Raw genomic sequence first — 8,463 nt, forward strand, 5'->3', positions numbered from 1 at the left:
TGCTGCTGAAGAATTGAATACAGTATATTACGTGCATGTTGGATGCACATTTAGTGGTGCACAACAAATTTTAAATGCAAATAAAAAAATATGAATGACAAACGTGTATATATATTTTTTTTAATGTAACTTTAGGCACTCAACAAATGACATTCACAAAACTCCAACTTATCTAAAACAGCAACTTAATATCAAATCAAATATCAATAAAACAATCCAACATAAAGAAAAAAAATGCTCTATGAGGGGGATTTTGGAAAGTCAAAGTCTTTATCAGACTGAAAAGGACCTCTTTGCACCAAATCCATTCTTTCTGGATCAGAAAGTGTGGTTGGCCGTTCAGCTGGACCAACTAGATTTGAGGTACCGGTAGGTGGAATTTTGGATCCAGTAGGTTCCTCTTCCATTCACGCCTTTCTTGGAGCCCCTGGAACATGAGATACAGAACTTCAACAAAAGCAAACAGTGAAAAGTCAAACAGTCAAATGTTTTCCCCTTCAACAGTAGATGTGGTGACAACAGTTTCTTCTGCAGCTAAAAAACAAGAATTATTAATATACGATAATCAATGATAAAGCTAATAAAATAACAATAGCAGAATTCTAATAATATATTGGCTCATTTAAAGTCTGTGTGCAGGTTTTTCACAATTTCATTATCTTTTTATATATTTATAAGAGATTTATTGTTTGATTGTATATTTGCATGGTCATATTTATGTATTTATTTATGAACAGTTTAGGACTTCATACTCTTCAGCTGCTATTTATATAAAAAGAGGGGTTATGCAGACACTGTTTTTTAAATGACTTTACATGCTATTAAAATGACCTGAGATGACATCTTCAAAGGAACATCTTGGGATGTGGATGCTGCACCACCTCCAATATTTTTTGATACTTTTTGAGAGCAGAAGAAACTGTCGGCTGAGGCGGAACTGTGCAAAACATCATTATGTAAAATACAACTAAGAAATAAACGTACCCATTTATAAATGATAAATGTGAGCAATAATTTCAGCATAAATGGAAATATAAGCATTTATACACTTCTTTATTTATTATTTTGTATGTTCATAATTTTAAAATTAGTACATTTATTTTGTTTGTCATTTAAATGAGAACATTTATTTCCTATTTGTTTTTGGCGGTTTGATTCTCCATATTTTATGCCAATGCAAGATTTTAAGACAAATTGTTGAAAAAGTTAGAATACCTGACTGTCTCTAACAGATAAACAGCAGTTTTTATACTGACATAAACAGGAAAATGCAGAGTGCACTAATATGTGTTAGGAAATAAAACATTTATCAGCCATCATACCATTATCATTATTTACTTTTCTCTACTCTCCGCTGTTTTACACGGTCATGTGCAACCTCATGTTGGAAACTTGGGTTTCAGAATTATTTTTGAGTTTTCCATTGGAAATTAGGACAAACGGGGTCGTTTGTGCAATCTTCACCTCGGATCGGTTACTATTTTACGTAAATTGCGCAGCTGCACCGAAATACTGGATAATGTAAAAATAAGGCCCCAACATCCTCCAAACTTACCTTGTCATTGATGTTGAAGTTCATCTTTTTCAGCTCCTGATGGATAAAGTCTCTTTGGTGTGAAGTTCTCTTGCTGTCGCTTTGATCAGCGTGACAAAATACGCTTTTTTTTCTTTTTCCCAACTTTATTGAAACAATAAATGCACACTGTGCCAGGCTCAGATGCAGTGATGTTGACCAATCGTTGCTAAGAGGGGCGTAACGTCATTATTTGGGTTGCCAGACTGGTTCAGGTGTGTTGAAGGGGGGGGGGGGGGGGTCATAAAAGTTCAGGAAACTTTCTTTTGCACAACATTCAGAGCGCACGTTTGTACGGAAGTTCTTTGAAATGGGTTGCCAGATTTGGGCCTTTTTTTATTTGATTTTTTTCGCCACTTCGGGGCCCTGGTGGTGACGGGGGCCCTACGCAGCTGCGTAATTCGCGTATAGGGAGGGCCGGCCATGCTGACGGGCCGCTGAATTTTGAACCAGCTGGAGACGGCGGAGCAGAGACTGATCTATACCACTGTACAGAGAGTTACAGTAGTCCAGTCTGGAAAAGATCAATATGACAAAGGTGGATAAAGGTGGAAAGATTTCATGTAATCCATGGACACCAGTGAAGATCACAAATCATTGAATAATAAAGGTTCAGAGCACTGTCTAGTGGGTCTAGATGACCCAACTCCCAATGTTAAAGTGCCTAGGATAGCACAAGGGTTAATCAGGTAACATCTTGAAATTGATACTTACCAAAAAGTACCATCCTTGAAAAGTAAACTTAAATTTAAGTATAGCAAGTAGACCAGATGTGTAGTGTACTAGGAAGTATATGAACAGAATACTTCTTCAGACTAAATAGGAACATTTTAAGTTTACAATATTTAGATAGCATGTAAAAAATAAACATCACAAATACTAAGTATACTTAAGTAGTAGGGTAGTACACTAAGTATACTTTGGTACACCTAAAAAGGAGTCATGGCATTTGGACTTAATCGTCTCAATTAAAATCTTTCACAGCTCATCCAAGTGGCTTCATCAGTCCGAGTGGTTATGGGTTTGACTATTTCTAGACTCAAGCAGTTTTAGTTTGACCTTACAATTCCCCCACTATTTGATAACATCCATTTTGCAAGGAACAGATGATAAAAACACAAATCTGGCATACTGAAAAGCAAATGTAAAAAATGAAGCAATGTTAGTTCATAAATAGCTTTGGTAACATCAAAAATCCCCACACAGGTGAAAACCTTATTTTGAGTGCAGTTTCCATTCCAGTCTAGAAACACTTTCAACAACACTACTCACCATCTGACAGCCAACTGCAACCCACAGATTCCCTTATGTTTTTGCAAGGTCTTATTTGGATGAAACATCCTATCAGAAATGAACCAGTTGTCAAAGCAGGAAAGCCAAACAATGCCTTAAAGATTACCAACGAGGCCACAACGTGTAAATGATGCACGTAACTTTAACAGGAAGTGGATAAAGCACTTGAAGCGCTTCAGAGCCTTAGTATATTTGTTAATATCACTATTGGATGGTAACTCTGAGCTCAATGAGCTGCAGGCAGCACCCAGCAACCATGTGACCCCCAACAGGACAAAGCAGGATGAAAATTCAGTTCACTGTAAAACAACTTTTTTTGCCTCTTAATACATCCACAAAATAAATAAAATACAAGTGGGAATAATTCATGAGGAAACTTAAAGTAAAACATTTTAAAGGAATTTTCCAATTGTTTAGTGTTTTTTTTTTAGTTGAAAAAAATTGGGGGGAAAATAATGATGATTTCATTTAATGTATTATTTGTCAAACATCATGATCCTGTTAATTGAGTGTTAAATCGATATTTTCTGTTGTGATCCACATGTATTTGCCGTGTCATGATTGGTCTTTCTATAAATGACCAAAAATGACATAATGGCCAACAGTTTTGTTCAAAAATGCAAAAGCAAATGATTTATGAAGATATTCAACAACTTACGAATCCTAATATTTATTTATTTGTATAACTGTGACTGAAGTTGTCTGAATGCCCTCACGTATTGGACAATTCTTTAAAACCGATGTAGACAGAGTTGACATGTAGTGTCAACACACACACGTTACACGAGTAAAAAAAAGGTGGAGTACCAGGCGTTGCAGGTGGGAGGGGCCATCAGTACAAAAGCATCACATACCTATTGTGAAAATGACAGCAAAAATGGAGAGAAGGGAAAAATTGTTGAAAGTTAACTTTTGAAATACAAACTGCAGTTCAAAGGTTTTGGGTCACTTAGAAATGTTTCTGTTTTTGAAACAAAAACCACTTTTGCTTTTTTATGAAAATAACTTTAAACTAATCAGCGTTACATTCTATACATTATTAATGTGGTAATTCATTAAAAAATGACTATTCTAGTTGCAGATTTTGGTTTTTGGTATATTGTCTACTTGGTCACTTGAGGTCTATTTCTAGCAACCATCACTCAGTGTTCCAAATAGTACAATATGTTTGCTCATAGTGTCAGAGAGGCTAAGAGATGATTAGCTCGGCTAAAAACAGTTTGGGGGTTAGAGCTGCTATAAAACAGATCTCCCTACCAGTAAATTGAGTATCTGCAGGACCACATTTGTGGGTCAATTAAATGCTCAAAATAGCCAGAAATGAGAACTTTCATGTGAAACTTTACAGTCTACTGCTGTTCTTAGAAATGAAGGCTATTCCATGAGAAAGATTACCAAGAAACTGAAGATTTCCTTCGACCTTCAATGTTGACACTGGTGTTTTACGGGTACTATTTAATGAAACAGTCAGTTGAGGACCTGTGAGGCTTCTATTTCTCAAACTGGAGACTCTAATGTACTTCTATTCTTGCTCAGTTGTGAAGAGGGACCTCCCACTTTCTGTTGTATTCTGGTTAGAGCCTGTTTGTGCTGTTCTCTGAAGAGAGTAGAACACGTCTTTGAGAGAAGAATATATTTCTGATTCATTTAAAGTTATCTTATCTGAAAAAAAAGTGCTCTGCTTAAAAAAATCGGAACACTTCCAAGTGATCCCAACATTTTGAACTGTAGAGAAAGTGACCCAAATATGAATATTATATTAACATTTTTTTCTAAATTACATATGCCTCTATTTTAGAACAAGTATAACAAATATTATGGATTTATTCAGTTTTGAACATACCCTTTTTTCTCATTTCTCTGCTTCTTGTTTTTCAGGTTTGGTTTCCTTGAAGACTATTTACAAAAAAGTTGGAGACTCAGTGGAGATTTCATCAGAGCTTCCAACTGAAGGAGTTAATATAGCAAAGTGGAAATATGAAAATCAAATTGTTGCAGACAGACGTCTCAACATTACTAACCACAAATTTGGCAACAGATTAAACTTCAACACCACCACCCTCAGTTTAACTCTAACAAAGCTAACTCTTCAAGATTCTGGGAATTTCAGTTTTATTTCTCAACAGAACAACAAACAAAGGAAAACTGTTGTCGTTACTCTTCAAATTTATGGTAAATCTTTTTTTTTCTAGTTTCTTATTAAATTTGGCTCTTTGTAGTTTTTTTCAGTTACTGATTTTAGCAAAAGTAAGAATGCAAGGTCTTTTTAACATAAAAATAATTTCTCAAAAGCTTCAAAAAGGAAATGATTAAAACTGAAACAGTAGATCCAATTTTTAAAAATTAAAATATTGTTTTATGCTTAAAGTTCTCAGACTGAATCTAAACTAACTGACATTTCATTCTATCTAAAGTCACATCTAATTAAATTTCATTGGATGTTACAAACACAAATATAAAACCAAACTACAAACAGCTAAAGTTGTAATGCCAACCAGGTTTTAGAGACTATGAATACACTGAAACATTGTGTTCTCCATTGTTTTCTTTTCTCTCCTGTCTGTCCTCAGAGTCCATAACTGAAGACCCCATTCTGACTTCCACACATGGTTCAAGTGATTCCAATCAATTCTGCACAGTTTTAGTGACCTGCAGTTTAAAGTCCACCAACAATGTCCACTACAAGTTGATTGTTGGGAATCAAACCTACGATGGCTCCAGTCTGCAGCACAACATCACAAAGCAGGAAGAGGTGCAGAAGTTCACATGCACAGCCTCCAACTATGTCAGTAACAGAACGAGATCCATAACTGTCACGTGTCCAGACAATTTAACTGGAGGTACGTTCACACACTATTGATGAGCAGCAGGTATTGTTCATGTTTCTAATTAAGACTTTTTGGATTGGTCAAAATCAGGATTCTGTTCAATGTAACCCTTAAACTATCCTAGGCACTTTAACATTGGGAGTTGGGTCATTTAGACCCACTAGACAGTGCTCTGAAAATTTTTTCTTCAATGATTTGTGATCTTCACTGGTGTCCATGGATTACATGAAATCTTTCCACCTTTATCCACCTTTGTCATGGTAGGGAGAACACGTCAATGTAAGGGTGGGGTCATCTAAGATAACATAAGGGTTAAAGAGCCCTTTGGATCAGTTGTATCAGACTGCAGGGAATGTGATGCACATTCCTGAGCACACATTTAGATAATGTTGTTCACACGCGATAGCGCATGTCTGTCACCTAAAGCTGGAAGAGGCCTGGTGCAAAATGTTGAAGTGGTGCAAATCTTATGAATCTTGCTCCAGGCTTTTCTTTCACAGCTCTATTCTAATATTCTTGATGTCATATAATTCCGACCAGGTACAAACCACAATTATTAATTTCTCCTCCATGTTCAATTTTTAAACAGTTAGCCCCTTGCATGAATTAAAAGGGACGCTGTCATACATCACTACTAAATCCGACTCCCTGATGGTCAAAGTTCAACCTGGCAGCACATGTTCAATGGGTGTGCGTTTTGTTAGTAGGGCCAGAAAATGATCATAAAAATGTGCAAAGTGACATGTGAGCATAAGTTTTGAACGCTGAAGCTCAAAACAGCCATATACCTGCGTTTACGTTGACTTTTCATTAAAAGTGACCACTTGAACGTTGATTCAGAGAGCAATGTGAACGTCGCTTTGATAGTCAAGTCAAAAATAAAAATAAATAAAAATAAAATAAATTCACACTTAAGTTATTTTTTAATTAGTTACATAAAAAAATCCTGTCATTACATTTTATTTAATTATATTACTTGTCCTGTCCAAAAGATGAGCAAACAGATAAGAGCTGAAAGCTTCTTGTGTTGGAGAGATTTTACAGTTTTAATAGAAGGCTATGAATCTTCTGACACACAATATGCATATTTGTATAAATCTCTTCTGTGCTTGAGGCCAAACTTTATTTATATTGATTGTTTGCTGTGTTTAAACAGACAGAAAAGATGAGAGAAGAAGTGGGATGTTAGGAGTTAGAAGGTTAAAGGTTTAAAAGAAAGGGGATAAAAGAAGAGGTGGGGGGGTTAAGGGGGTTGGAGGGTGATTGAAGAAGAGGAGGAGGAATCATTAAGCAACACGTTGCTCGGGGTTTCTAATGATTACTGTCAGATGTAAATGTTAGTCAATGCCATACACGCACTAAAATGTTTCAAACGTACCTGTTGGTTCCAAAAATCTTTACATACAAACATGTCACACACGTACACAATACAATACCGCCACAGCTCACACACACATATTTATGCATACAACACACACATGTGAAGCATTCCATTCTGTCACGCAAACATTGTTGTCTTGCTTGTTTTAAATTTTGGAACAACTTCTGGTTGGTGAATAATTCTTATAAATGATAGATATACAGCAGGAACATTACATTTTTTATGTATTCTTATGATTTTCCTTGTTTTTTTTACAAGATTTACATGACTGGCCTAACCTGCTGGTGATTGGTGCAGCTTGTGGAGGAGGTCTGCTGATCATAATAATCCTTCTTGTTGTAGTTGCTTGTTGCTGCAGACAAAAGCGGAAAGGTAAAAGAAAATGTCGTTGTTGTTTTTGTCCTCTCTGTTACTGTGGCTTGTTTCAGTTTCTGCAGCGCTCACACCAACAATCTAAATGTGTTTGTGTGTCTGCAGGCAGCGACTCAACTGAACTCACCGTATACGCTGATGTAACTGACCATCGTGTAAGTCTCCTCTTTTTTTTCACTCCCCCTCAGAACTTTTGTCAGGATGTGAAAGAAGCTTTGAAAATCTCTCACAGCTTCTGTCTGCATGCAAACTTACAGATTAACACCAGCCAGGCTTCATGCTCGTTGTATGATACCATCCAAGAAAGCCCTCCAACACCTTCTCAATGTGTAAGAGATACTTTGCATGATTAAAATGGAAAAAAAAGGCAATTCGATTTTTTTATTTACTAGAAAAGTACATTTATTTTCTGCAAATGATTATTTAGCATGTTTAAATAAACAGTAATGCTGAATTGTCTTTTTATTTGGTTGCACATCCAGGCTCCAACCGTGTATGATAAGGTCGACTTCAACCGTCACTTGAAGCCTGCAGTGAAGAAGGAAGTTTTATAGAAGGTGTGAGGATCACTTTTTGGATGGTAAAGTCTTATTTTGTGAAAAATAAAAATAAGAAAATACTTTTTCTTCACAGATAAACTGGAAAAAAGGTGCATGTCAAGAAAAGAAAGGCTGTTCTGATAAAGAGAAACCTCACATTTAGACACTACATCCAACTCATAACAGTCTTTAGTCTTTACCAATACTTCAGAGGACAGAAAATTGATGGAAAAACCCCATTAATACTTATGTAAATCCAAAATAGCTAAAATTGTTTCAAAAAAATAATTCACCTAAATACATGCTGGATAAAATTTCGGAATAAATCTTAACTTTTTAAAGATGGCAGCTCGGATTGCTGTAAGGATTAAAAATTTGGCGGTCCAGCTGTAGTCTCCTCTACTTTGATTTATGACTTAGTTATTTATTAATTCAGAACTGATTTTACATGGACTCCTTGGAAAATATTCAGCTTTA

The 8,463-nt window shown here is 35.8% G+C and overlaps 1 long non-coding RNA gene across 1 annotated transcript; it reads left to right on the top strand.

The window, feature by feature from the left end:
- The first annotated feature begins 5,436 nt into the window (after positions 1 to 5,436).
- Positions 5,437 to 8,253, top strand: LOC144987136 (uncharacterized). Its single transcript, XR_013651011.1, has 6 exons — positions 5,437 to 5,706; positions 7,334 to 7,447; positions 7,553 to 7,602; positions 7,705 to 7,776; positions 7,930 to 8,004; positions 8,081 to 8,253. It is a non-coding gene; the product is annotated as an uncharacterized LOC144987136 (long non-coding RNA).
- The last annotated feature ends 210 nt before the right edge of the window (positions 8,254 to 8,463 follow it).

The sequence above is a fragment of the Oryzias latipes genome, chromosome 18 (genome assembly GCF_053564925.1).
Source record: "Oryzias latipes strain Hd-rR chromosome 18, Olatipes_Hd-rR_3.1".
Classification (NCBI taxonomy): domain Eukaryota; kingdom Metazoa; phylum Chordata; class Actinopteri; order Beloniformes; family Adrianichthyidae; genus Oryzias; species Oryzias latipes.